General features: G+C 37.5%; 1 protein-coding gene across 1 annotated transcript in view; it reads left to right on the top strand.

Annotated features, from left to right (window-relative positions):
• The window catches only part of YAF2 (YY1 associated factor 2), a 219,055-nt gene that overhangs the window by 54,023 nt on the left and 150,131 nt on the right, over positions 1-14,901 (top strand). The gene's annotated exons all lie outside the window — the stretch shown is intronic.

Below are 14,901 nucleotides of genomic sequence, written 5' to 3'. Positions count from 1 at the left end.
CATGGCATTCTCTAGATAAGAATGCTGGAGTTGGTTGCAATGCCGTCCTCCAGGGGAACTTTCCAACCCAGGGATCGAACCCTCATCTCGTATCTCCTGCATTGGCAGGCAGATTCTTTACACTAGCGCCGTGTGGGAAGCCCTTATTTATAAGTATTAAATGTTAATACATTTCTTTGTTTTATATTCCATAGGTGTAATATGTGGTACACAACAATGATCATGAAGTATTTAGGGATTAACGTGTAATAGTAAAACCCTGGCTAGAGTAGTACTTGAAAGTTTTACATAGAATATACCAGAGCAAGATCAGTAATTTAGATGCAATTATTTATAGAGGAGCGAAACGTGATTATAAAAGGTGGGATGGAGAGTCACTGGATCACATAACGGACAGTTCAGCTTCAGAAATGGATGAAGGGGTTAAAATGTCATTAGAAATCTTTTCCTTGTCCCATAACCACTGCTTTCCTCTATCAGTCAGTTCAGTCACTCAGTCGTGTCCGACTCTGGGACGCCATGAACCACAGCACGCCAGGCCTCCCTGTCCATCACCAACTCCCGGAGTTCACTCAAACTCACGTCCATCAAGTCAGTGATGCCATCCAGCCATCTCATCCTCTGTCGTCCCCTTCTCCTCCTGCCCCCAATCCCTCCCAGCATCAGGGTCTTTTCCAATGAGTCAGCTCTTCGCATGAGGTGACCAAAGTATTGGAGTTTCAGCTTCAACATCAGTCCTTCCAATGAACACCCAGGACTGATCTTTAGGATGGACTGATTGGATCTCCTTGCAGTCCAAGGGACTCTCAAGAGTCTTCAACACCACAGTTCAAAAGCATCAATTCTTCTGCGCTCAGCTTTCTTTATAGTCCAACTCTCACATCCATACATGACCACTGGAAAAACCATAGCCTTGACTAGCCGGACCTTTGTTGGCAAAGTAATGTCTGTGCTTTTTAATATGCTGTCTAGGTTGGTCATAGCTTTCCTTCCAAGGAGTAAGCGTCTTTTAATTTCATGGCTGCAATCACCACATGCAGTGATTTTGGAGCCCAGAAAAATAAAGTCTGACACTGTTTCCCCAATCTATTTGCCATGAAGTGATGGGACCGGATGCCGTGATCTTCATTTTCTGAATGTTGAGCTTTAACCCAACATTTTCACTCCCCTCTTTCACTTGCATCAAGAGGCTCTTTAGTTCACTTTCTGCCATAAGGGTGGTGTCATCTGTATATCTGAGGTTATTGACATTTCTCCCAGCGATCTTGATTCCAGCTTGTGCTTCCTCCAGCCCAGCGTTTCTCATGATTTACTCTGCATAGAAGTTAAATAAGCAGGGTGACAGTATACAGCCTTGATGTACTCCTTTTCCTATTTAGAACCAGTCTGTTGTTCCATGTCCGGTTCTAACTGTTGCTTCCTGACCTGCATACAGATTTCTCAGGAGGCAGGTCAGGTGGTCTGGTATTCTACCTTTGTTTTCCAATAACATTTCTTTATGAGATAGCAGAGATGAACACCAGTATCTCTAAAGCTAGGAATCCTAATAATTAGAACTCCTCTCCAACTGATGGTTCCAGCAAAAGTCCCAAGAAAAGCCCTGAGGGGGCAGGCCTGTGTCACAGTCCCTACTTCTGAAGATGAGTAGATTAGTCCCACCCAACTCACATACACTAAGTGTGTTCATATGCAATGTAGTAGTTTAAGTTTGGAATCAATGTGTAAGTTACTTATCTCGTCAAGACTCTTCAGCTCTCCTTTTCATCAAAACAGAATACTGAGGCAGCTGAGCAGGATGCACAAAGGAAACAGAGATGCAGCACCCAACAAAAAGAAGCCATTTCCTGGAGTAAGCATTGGAAGCAACAATGGAAGCAACTCTATGTGTGTGTGTGTGTGTGTGTGTGTGTGCATGTGCACGTGCTCAGTCATGGCTGACTCTTTGCAGCCCCATGGACTGCAGCCCTCCAGGCTTCTCTGCCCATGGAATTTTCTGGGCAAGAATACTGGAGTGTGGTGCCATATCCTACACCAGGGGATCTTCCCCATCCAGGGTTTGAACTCACGTCTCTTGGGTCTCCTGCATTGGCAGGGAGGTTCTGTACCACTAGTGCCTCCTGGGAAGACTATAAGCAATTGCAGTCAGAGACTAAACCCAAGTCCACCGTATGGGTTTAGTCATTATTATTTTTAAAATTGCTTTTGTAAATTAGAAATGAAAATGAAGAGATCACAACAGACAACACAGAAATACAAAGGATCATAAGAGAGTACTATCAACAATTATATGCCAATAAAATGGACAATGTGGAAGAAATGGACAAATTCTTAGAAAAGTACAACTTTCCAAAACTCGACCAGGAAGAAATAGAAAATCTTAACAGACCCATCACAAGCACGGAAATTGAAACTGTAATCAAAAATCTTCCAGCAAACAAAAGCCCAGGTCCAGACGGCTTCACAGCTGAATTCTACCAAAAATTTAGAGAAGAGCTAACACCTATCCTGCTCAAACTCTTCCAGAAAATTGCAGAGGATGGTAAACTTCCAAACTCATTCTATGAGGCCACCATCACCCTAATACCAAAACCTGACAAAGATCCCACAAAATAAGAAAACTACAGGCCAATATCACTGATAAACATAGATGCAAAAATCCTTAACAAAATTCTAGCAATCAGAATCCAACAACACATTAAAAAGATCATACACCAGGATCTAGTGGGCTTTATCCCAGGGATGCAAGGATTCTTCAATATCTGCAAATCAATCAATGTAATACACCACATTAACAAATTGAAAAATAAAAACCATATGATTATCTCAATAGATGCAGAGAAAGCCTTTGACAAAATTCAACATCCATTTATGATCAAAACTCTCCAGAAAGCAGGAATAGAAGGAACATACCTCAACATAATAAAAGCTATATATGACAAACCCACAATAAACATTATCCTCAATGGTGAAAAATTGAAAGCATTTCCTCTAAAGTCAGGAACAAGACAAGCGTGCCCACTTTCACCATTACTATTCAACATAGTTTTGGCCACAGCAATCAGAGCAGAAAAAGAAATAAAAGGAATCCAAATTGGAAAAGAAGTAAAGCTCTCATTGTTTGCAGATGACATGATCCTCTACATAGAAAACCCTAAAGACTCCACCAGAAAATTACTAGAACTAATCAATGACTATAGTAAAGTTGCAGGATATAAAATCAACACACAGAAATCACTTGCATTCCTATACACTAATAATGAGAAAACAGAAAGAGAAATTAAGGAAACAATTCCATTCACCATTGCAACGGAAAGAATAAAATACTTAGGAATATATCTACCTAAAGAAACTAAAGACCTATATATAGAAAACTATAAAACACTGGTGAAAGAAATCAAAGAGGACACTAACAGATGGAGAAATATACCATGTTCATGGATTGGAAGAATCAATATAGTGAAAATGAGTATACTACCCAAAGCAATCTATAGATTCAACACAATCCCTATCAAGCTACCAACAGTATTCTTCACAGAGCTAGAACAAATAATTTCACAATTTATATGGAAATACAAAAAACCTCAAATAGCCAAAGTGATCTTGATAAAGAAGAATGGAACTGGAGGAATCAACCTACCTGACTTCAGGCTCTACTACAAAGCCACAGTTATCAAGACAGTATGGTACTGACACAAAGACAGAAATATAGATCAATGGAACAAAATAGAAAGCCCAGAGATAAATCCATGCACCTATGGACACCTTGTCTTTGACAAAGGAGGCAAGAATATACAATGGATTAAAGACAATCTCTTTAACAAGTGGTGCTGGGAAATCTGGTCAACCACTTGTAAAAGAATGAAACTAGAACACTTTCTAACACCATACACAAAAATAAACTCAAAATGGATTAAAGATCTCAACGTAAGACCAGAAACTATAAAACTCCTAGAGGAGAACATAGGCAAAACACTCTCTGACATACATCACAGCAGGATCCTCTATGACCCACCTCCCAGAATATTGGAAATAAAAGTAAAAATAAACAAATGGGACCTAATTAACCGTAAAAGCTTCTGCACATCAAAGGAAACTATTAGCAAGGTGAAAAGACAGCCTTCAGAATGGGAGAAGATAATAGCAAATGAAGCAACTGACAAACAACTAATCTCGAGAATATATAAGCAACTTCTACAGCTCAACTCCAGAAAAATAAATGACCCAATCAGAAAATGGGCCAAAGAACTAAATAGACATTTCTCCAAAGAAGACATACAGATGGCTAACAAACACATGAAAAGATGCTCAACATCACTCATTGTCAGAGAAATGCAAATCAAAACCACTATGAGGTACCATTTCACACCAGTCAGAATGGCTGTGATCCAAAAGTCTACAAGTAATAAATGCTGGAGAGGGTGTGAAGAAAAGGGAACCCTCTTACACTATTGGTGGGAATGCAAACTAGTACAGCCACTATGGAGAACAGTGTGGAGATTCCTTAAAAAACTGGAAATAGAATTGCCTTATGATCCATCAATCCCACTGCTGGGCATACACACTGAGGAAACCAGAAGGGAAAGAGACACGTGTACCCCCATGTTCATCGCAGCACTGTTTATAATAGCCAGGACATGGAAGCAACCTAGATGTCCATCAGCAGATGAATGGATAAGAAAGCAGTGGTACATATACACAATGGAGTATTACTCAGCCATTAAAAAGAATACATTTGAATCCATTCTAATGAGGTGGATGAAACTGGAGCCTATTATACAGAGTGAAGTAAGCCAGAAAGAAAAACACCAATACAGTATACTAACGCATATATATGGAATTTAGAAAGATGGTAACAATAACCCTGTGTACGAGACAGCAAAAGAGACACTGATGTATAGAACAGTCTTATGGACTCTGTGGGAGAGGGAGAGGGTGGGAAGATTTGGGAGAATGGCATTGAAACATGTAAAATATCATGTATGAAACGAGTTGCCAGTCCAGGTTTGATGCACGATACTGGATGCTTGGGGCTGGTGCACTGGGACGACCCAGAGGGATGGAATGGGGAGGGAGGAGGGAAGAGGGTTCAGGATGGGGAACACATGTATACCTGTGGTGGATTCATTTTGATATTTGGCAAAACTAATACAATTATGTAAAGTTTAAAAATAAAATAAAATTTAAAAAAATAAATAAATAAAATTGCTTTTGTAAAATCCAAATTTTAAGAATCCTTAGGTACTGTTACAGATAGAACTGATTAATAATTTTAGTTAAGATCTGGTACCTAGAAGGCTCATGGGTAAAGAATCCACCCACCAATGTGGGAGACAGAGGTTCAATCCCTGATCCAGGATTTCCCACACGCTGCTGAGCAACTAAGCCCCTGTGCCCTGTGCCACAAGACTTCAGCATGTGCTCAAGAGCCCAGGAAACACAACTCCTGAGCCCATGTGCTGCAACCACTGAGCCCAGAAATAGCAACTACTGAACCCAGGAACCACAACCCCTGAGGAAATGCAACCACAACTACTGAGCCCTGGAACCTCAACTGCTGACCCCAGAAATAACAACTGAGCCCAGAAACAGCAACTCCTGAGCCCAAGTGCCACAACTACTGAACCCAGGAACCACAAGTCCTCAGCCTGTGTACCACCACTACTGAGCCCCAAAATAGCAACTACTGAGCCCAGGAATAGCAACTACTGAGCCCGAGTGCCACAACTACTGAGCCCAGGAACCACAACTACTGAGCCCCGGAACCACAACTACTGAGCCCAGGAACCACAAGTCTTCAGCCTGTCTACCACAACTACTGAGTCCAAAAATAGTAACTACTGAGCCCATGTGCCACAACTAATGAGCCAAGGAATTGAAACTACTGAGCCTGTGTGCTGCAACCCCCGAGCCCAGGAACCACAACTCCTGAGCTCACAAGCCACAACTCCTGAGCCTGCATGCCACAACTGCAGAGCCCAGGAACCACAACTCCTGAGCCCACATACCACAACTACTGAGCTTAGGAACTGCAACTGCTGAGCCAGGGAGCCACATCTGCAGACCCTAGGAGCCACGACTAATGAACCCTGGGGCCACAACTCCTGAGCCCAGAAATGGCAAGTACTGAGCTCAGGAACCACAACACCCAAGCCAGTGTGCCACAACTCCTGAGCCCACATGCTGCAACTACTGAGCCCGCGCCACAACTGCCAAGCCTGCTTGCCAAGAGCCCATGACCCACAGCAAGAGAAGCCACCCGCCACAATGAGAAGCCTGCACACCACAACTAGAGAATACACCCCACTTGCCAAAACTAGAGTAAAGTCCACACAGCAACAAAGACCCAACACAGCCAAAAATAAATTAATAAAAAAGATCTGGTACCTAGAATAAGCAGATCAAAAATGCAACACCTTTCATAGAATGCAGTCTTAAGCAGATTCCTTCCTGGGAGTGTTGTATCTTTTATCACTACATCTTTCCAAATGCATGGCTTTTTTGTTTTTTCTCATTTTCTCAGATTGTATTTTTTTCCATTATGGTTTATTACTAGATATTGAATATAGTTCCCTATGCTATGCAATAGGATCTTTTTGTTTATCCATCCTACATATTACATGCTAGTTACAAATTCCCAATCCAACCCTCCCCTACTCCCTCATGGCAACCACAAATCTGTTATCTATGTCTGTGAGTTCATTTCTCTTTCATAGATAATTTTATTTGTGTCATATTTTATATCCATACAAAAGTGATATCTTTCTGACTTCACTTAGCATGATAATCTCTAGGTCCAACTACATAGCTGCAAATGGCATTATTTCATTCTTTTTTATAGCTGAGAAATATTCCACATCTCTATCCATTCTTCTGTCAATAGGTATCTAGGTTGTTTTTCATGTCTTGACTATTGTAAATAGTGTTGCTGTGAACACAGCAGCTGCATTTGTCTTTTTGAATTATAGTTTTGTCCATATATATGCCCAGAAGTAGGATTCTTCGATCACATGACAATTCTACCTTTAGTTTTTTAAGGAGTCACCATACTGTTATTCATAGAGGCTACACTGATTTACACTTCCACCAACAGAGTAGGAGGATTCTCCACACCCTCTCCAGCACCAAATGCATGGCTTTATGTGAAACACATAATCTTTTATAAAGATATGACATACTTTGGTGGGAATTATTCCAGGATAATTCAATAGCCACAAATCAAAACACCACATTTAACAAAACAAAGGATAAAAATCATATGATCATGTCAATAGATGTAGAAAAAAGCACTGGGCAAAATCTGGTATCTAGGTATGATAAAAACTCTCAAAAATTTTGATATAAGGAGAACATACTTCAACATAATAAAGGCTATAAGAGACAAATCCACAACTAATATAACTCAATGGTAAAAAGTTGAAAGCCTTACCTCTAAGATAAGGAACAAGACAGAAGTGCCCATTATCACCACTTTTATTCAACATAACACTAGAATTCCTATCCATGGCAATAAGAGAAGAGAAATAAATAAATGAAAATTGGAAAGGAAGAAGTAAAACTCACTGATAGTGTATATAGAAAACATATATAATGACAGATGACATGATAGTATATCAGTAAAGTTTCAGGATACAAAATTAATATATAGAAATCTGTTGCATTTCTATATACTAATAATGAACTATAAGAGAAATTTAGAAAGCTATCCTATTTACAAATGCATCAAAAAGAAAAAATCCATAGGAGTAAAATAACCAAGAAGGCAAAAGGCCTGTACTCTGAAAACTATACACCAGTGAAGAAAGAAATTGAAGAAAACACAAATAAATATAAAGGTAATACTATGCTCACAGATTGGAAGAACTAATATTGTTAAAATCTCCATACTGCCTAGAGCATCTACAGAGTCAGTGCTAACCCAATCAAAATATCCAAGGCATTTTTCACAGAACTGGAAAAAATAACTCTAAAATTTGTGTGGGACCTAAAAGACCCAAATAGAACAATCTGAAGAAAGAAGAACAAAATGGAAGCATCATGCCCCCCGACTTCAAACTATACCACAAAGCTACAGTAGTCAAAAGTGTATGCTGGGTTCAGTCCCTGGTTGGGGAACTAAAGTCCCAGAAGCCACGTGGCAAAAAAGAAAAAAAAAAGTGGCACAAAAACATATACATAAATGGAAAAGAATAGACAGCCCAGAAATAAAACCATGCTTATGTGGTCAGGTAATTTACAACCAAGGAACCAAGTATATACAATGGAGAAAAGACAGTCTTTTTAAAAAATAGTGTTGGGAACACTGGAAAACTACATGCAAAAGAAACATGATCCCTTTCTTATACCACATATAAAAATAAAAATGGATTAAAGACTTAAATGAAGATCTGAAACCATAAAACTAGAAGAAAACACAGGCAGTATGCTCTTTGATATGAGTCTTAGCAATGTTTCTTCAGATGTGTCTACTCAGACAAGGGAAACAAAAACAACATTTTTTTAAATGGGACTACATTAAAACACTTCTGCACAGCAGATATTAATAAAGCAATCAATAAAAGGTAAAGGCAACCTACTCAATGAAGAAGATGTTTCTCAATGATATATCCGATAAGGGGTTAATATCCAAAATATATAAAGAGCTCATACAATTTAGTATTTTAAAAAATCTAATTAAAAAATGGTCAGAATATCTGAACAGTTTTCCAAGGGAGACATAGAGATGGCCAAGAGACAAATGAAAAGATGCTCAGCATCACTGAGCGTTAGGGAAATGCAAATCAAAGCCACAATAAGATCACCTTACACCTGTCAGAATGGCAATTATTAAAAAGACAACAAAACCCAAGCGCTGGCAACAATCTAGAAAAAAGGGAACTCTTGTGCACTATTGGTGGGAGTGCAAATTGATGCCACCACCATTGAAAACACTATGAAGATTCTTCAAAAAGTTAAAAGTAGAACTACCATTGTTGTTGTTGTTCGGTCACTCAGTCGTGTCCGATTCTTTGCAACCCCCTGGACTGCAGCATACCAGGCTTCCCTGTCCTTCATCATTTCCTGGAGCTTGCTAAAACTCACGTCCATTGATTCGGTGATGCCATCCAGCCATCTTGTCCTCTGTCATCCCCTTCTCCTCCTGCCTTAAATTTTTCCCAGCATCAGGGTCTTTTCTAATGAGTCGGCTCTTTGTATCAGGAGGCCAAAGTGCTGGAGCTTCAATTTCAGCATCAGTCCTTCCAGCAAATATTCAGAGTTGATTTCGGATCCAGAAATTCTACTTCTGGGTATTTATCTGAAAGAAAACGAAAACACTTAATTGAAAAGACATATGCACCCCTATGTTCATTACAGCATTATTTACAATAACCAGGGTACAAAAGCAACTTGAATATCCATAATAGATAAATGGATAAAGAAGATATTGCGTGTGTGTGTGTATATATATATATATATAACATTTATGTATGCCCACAATGGAATATTAAGTATGTTTTATATACATACCCACAATGGAATAATGGAATATTGGAATAATGGAATAATTATATATATATATATAACATTTATGTATGTTTATATGTTTATATTATGTATATTTATCTACATATATAACATTTATGTATGCCCACAATGGAATATTAAAGATGTTTTATATACATACCCACAATGGAATAATGGAATATTACTCAGCCAATCTTGTCATTTATGATAACAGAGATGGACTTAGGAGGTGTTATGCTAAGTGAAATAAGTCAGATAGAAAAACAAATACAATATTATTTTACTTACTGTTTTTGTTGTTCAGTCACTATGTCATGTACGACTCTTTGTGACCCAATAGACTGCAGTATTCCAGACTTCTCTGTCCTTCACCATCTCCCAGAGTTTGCTCAAACTCATGTCCATTGAGTCCTTTGAGGATGGTGATGCTATCCAACTATCTCATCCTCTGTCACTAACTTCTTATCCTCTTTCCTGCAATCTTTCCCAGCATCAGGGTCTTTTCCAATGAGTTGGCTCTTCACATCACGTGGCCAAAGTACTGGGGCTTCAGCTTCAACATGAGTCCTTCCAATGAATATTCAGGGTTGATTTCCTTTAGGATTAACAAGTTTGATCTACTTGCAGTCCGAGGGACTCTTCTCCAGCATCACATTTTGAAAATATCAATTCTTTGGCACTCAGCCTTCTTTATGGTCTAACTCTCACATCTGTATACATGACTACTGGAAAAACATTAGCTTTGACTGTACAGACCTTTGTCAGCAAAGTAATGTCTTTGCTTTTTAGTATGCTGTCTAGGTTTGTTATAGCTTTCCTTCCAAGGAGCAAGCATCTTTTAATTTCATAGCTGCAGTCACCATTCAGTGATTTTGGAGCCCAAGAAAATAAAATTTGTTTCTGATTTCACTTATATGTGAATCTAAAGAACAAAATAAAGCAGAAACAGTTTCATAGAAACAGTGAACAAACATAGTCATCAGAAGGGAGGAATGGGAGGTTGAGTGAAATAGGTGAAGGGGATCAAGATGTACAAACTTGCAATTATAAAATAAGTGTAATAGGGATATAATGTACAAAGTAGGGAGTACAATCAATAACTTTGTATGGTGACAGATGGTTAGAAGACTTCTCATGGTGATCAATTCATAATATATATAAAAGTTGAATCACTCTGTTGTACACCTGAAACTAATACAATATTGTATCTCAACTATACTTTAATGCATAAATCATATAATGTATTAATAAGTAATACATATAATAACAATAGCACAATAGACGGTAGATAAATGGAACTATATTGGAAGAATGAAATAAAATAGATAGTAACTCAAATCCACAGGAAGAAATAAAGTACTTGAAATGGTAAATTTCTAGTTTGAAAAAAAGCTATATTTTTTCTCCTTTCTTTTCCTAATTTCTTTACAAGACATATAAAGCAATAATTACACACTGTATTGTTGAGTTTGCAATACATAGATGTAATACCTATGAAAATAATAGCACAAATGTCAGTGCAAAGATTCTATATTGAAATTAAGGAAGAATCTGATGTTGGTTGTGATAAATTAAGAAGCAAAGCATAAATCAACCACCAAGAATGTATCTTTAAAAAAAAAAAAAAAGCAAAAACCAACAAAGGAATTAAATAGTATATCAGAAAATACCTATTTAACACAAAAGAACATACATAGTAAAGGAAGAAGAGAGCAACAAAAAATGAGTAATTCAGAAAACCAATAGCAAAATGGCGGCTATAAATCCAATCATATTGATAACAATATTGACTGTGGGTGGATTATACACTCCAATGAAAATTCAGAGATTGTTATACTGAATGAAAAACAAGATCCAACTCTTCACTGTCAACAAAGACAAACTTTAAAGGCTCAAGTATACTGAAAGTAAAAGCACGGAAAATATATACTGTACAAACAGTAACTAAAAGACAGCTGGAGTCTGTCTAATACTAAGATTAGACAAATTAGATTTTAGGACAAAAACATTGCTAAGAAAAAGTTGGAAATTTTATAATAGTAAAAGAATAAATTTATCAGGAAGATACAACAATTGTAGACATACACATACCTAACAATAGAACCCAAAATAAACCTGACAATTGAAGGAAGAAATAGACAATTCAACAATAATGTTGGCTATTTCAACCCATTCTCAAAAATAGTACATTAGACAAAATAGCGATTAATAGCAAGCATATAGAAGAATCCATGCTATCATCCAACTTGATCTGGTGGTGGTGGTTGTTTAGTCAATAAGTTGTGTCTGACTCTTGTGACTCCATGGACTGTAGCCCACCAGACTCTTCTGTCCATGGGATTTCCAAGGCAAGAATACTGGAGTGGGCTCCCATTTCTTTCTCCAGAAGATCTTCCTGACCCAGAGATTGAAGCCAGGTCTCCTGCATTCCACATGGATTCTTTACTGAACCACCAGAGAAACCCAACTTGACCTAACTGATATCAGTAAAACACCCCATACAAATTTCGGAGAATCCACATCTTTCCAAAGAAACATGCATCATTCTCCAAAATAAATAAGATGGTAGGCTCTTAAAAAGTCTCAGTAAATTTAAAGGATTCAAAATTATTCAAAGGATGTTCTCCAACCAAAATGGAAACCTGAGAAATCCACAAATATTTGAAAATTAAACAATACACTTCTATATAACTCATGTGTGGAAATCAAGGAAGTTAAAAAATATTTTGACCTGAATGATAATGTAATAAATCATCTCAAAATGTATGGGCTGTAACTAACTAGTGCTTTGGAGGCAAAGTCAATTTTAAATGAATATTTAATAAAAATATTTTATTTTTTATTAGAAAAAATGAAAGATATAAAATAAACAACCTATGCTTCCACCATAAGTAACTGGAAATAAAAGGAATCCAAATTAGAAAAGAAGTTAAACAGTCACTGTTTGCAGGTGATATGATACCATATACAGCAGAAGATCCTAAAGACACTACTAGAAAACTACTAGAGCTCATCAATGAACTTGGTAAAGTTTCAGGTTACAAAATTAATACACAGAAATCTGCTGCATTTTATGTACACTAAAAACAAAAGATCAGAAAGACATATTCAATAAGCAATTCCATTTACCATTGCATCAAAAAGAATAAAATACCTAGCAATAAACCCACCTAAAGAGACAAAAGACCTGTACTCCAAAAACTATCAGATGCTGGTGAAAGAAATCAAATCAAATAAAAACAGATGAAAAGATATACCATGTTTGTGGATTAGAAGAATCAATATTGTCACAATGACTATACTACCCAAGGCAGTCTACAGATTCAATGCAATCCCTATCAAATTACCAATAGAATTTTTCACAGAGCTAGAACAAAAACCCTTAAAATTTGTATGGAGACACAAAAGACTGAAGAGCCAAAGCACTCTTGAGAAAGAAAAACAGAGCTGCAGCAATCAGGCTCCCTGACTTCAGACTATACTACAAAGGTACAGTCATCAAAACAATATGGTACTGGCACAAAAAAAAGTGGAAACGTAGATCAATGGAATAGGATAGAAAGCCTAGAAATAAGCTCATGCACCTATGGTCATTTAATCTATGACAAAGGAGGCAAGACTACACAACGTTAGACAAACTCTTCAACAAATGCTGTTGGGAAAACTAGACAGCCACATGTAAAAAAATGAAATTGGATCATTCTTTAACACCACACACAAAAATAAGCTCAAAATGGATTAAAGACCTAACTATGAGACTGGTCACTAAAAAATTCCTAGAGGAAAACACTCTCTGACAAATCTCAGCAATATCTTTTTCAATTTGTCTCCAGACTAATGGACATAAAAACAAAAATAAACAAATGGGACCTACTTAAACTTAAAAGGTTTTGCATAACAAAGGAAACAATAAACAGAACAAAAAAACAACCTACAGATTGGGAGAAAATATTTGCAAATGATGTGAGCAACAAGGGATTATTCTCCAAAATTTACAAATAGCTCATGAGGCTTAACATCATCAAAACAAACAACTCAGTCAAAATATGAGCAGAAGGCCTAAATAGACATCTCTCCAAAGAAGACATACAGATGACCAAAAGGCACATTAAAAAGTGCTAAACATCACTACTTATTAAAGAAATGCAAATCAAAACTACAATATGATATCACCTCATACCAGTCAAAGTGGCTGCCATCAAAAAATCCACAATCAGTAAATGCTGGAGAGGGTGTGGAGAGAAAAGAATCCCCCTACACTGTCAGTGGGAATGTAAATTGGTACAGCCACTAAGGAGAACAATATTGAGATTCCTTAAAAAACTAAAAATAGAGTTAATGACCCATATGATCCTACAATCCCTGGGCATATACCCACAGAAAAATGTGGTTCAAAAGGATGCATGCACCCCAATGTTCACTGCAGCACTGCTTAAAATAACCAAGATATGGAAGCAACCTAAGTCCACTGACAGGTAAATAGATAAAGATGTGGTACATACATACAATGGAATATTGCTCAGCCATTAAAAAGAATGAAATAATTCCATTTGCAATAACACCGATGCAATCTCTCTAGGTAGAGATTGTCATGCTGATGACAGAGTCAGACGGAGAAGAAATATCATATGACATCCCTTATATGCAGAATTTAAAAATAAATGATACAAGTGAACTTGTTTATGAAAAAGATTCACACATTCAGAAAACAAACTTATGGTTGTGGGGGGAAGAATGGAGAGGAAGAGGCAGGAAGTTTGGAATCGACAGGTACACACTGCTGTATTTATAATGGATAACCAACAAGGACCTATTATATAGCACATGGAACTCTGCTCAATGTTATGTGGCAGCCTGAATGGGAGGAAATTTGGGGGAGAATAGACTGCTCCCCCAAATGTATATATGGCTGAGTCTCTCTGCTGTTCACCTTAAACTATCACAACATTGTTAATAGGCTATACCTCAATACAAAATAAAAAATTAAAAAAAAATAAAATTGATAACCGACAAATTCCTACTGAACAGCACAGGGAACTCTGCTCAATGCTATGCAGCAGCCTGGATGGGAGGGGAATTTGAGGGAAAATGGATACATGTGTATGTATGGCTGAGTCCCTTTGGTGAAATAATCACAACATTGTTAGCAGGCTATACTCCTATAAAATTAAAAGTCTAAGGAAAGAAACCAGAAAAATTAGAGCAAACTAAATCCAAAGCAAGTAGAGGAAAAGCAATAATAAAAGTCAGAGTCAGTCAATGAAATAGAAAATGGAAAGTGAGTAGGAAAAAAATCAATGGAACATACACTGGTTCTTTGAATAGGTCAACAACACTGAGGAGCCTTTAGACATACAGACCAAGGCAGAGACAGAGAGAAAGATGAACGAAGACAGATAA

This window comes from Bubalus kerabau, chromosome 1 (assembly GCF_029407905.1).
Source record: "Bubalus kerabau isolate K-KA32 ecotype Philippines breed swamp buffalo chromosome 1, PCC_UOA_SB_1v2, whole genome shotgun sequence".
In the NCBI taxonomy this organism is placed as follows: Eukaryota; Metazoa; Chordata; class Mammalia; order Artiodactyla; family Bovidae; genus Bubalus; species Bubalus kerabau.
The sequence above is the reverse complement of the archived record's forward strand: the minus strand, read 5'-3'. Positions and strand labels throughout refer to the sequence as shown.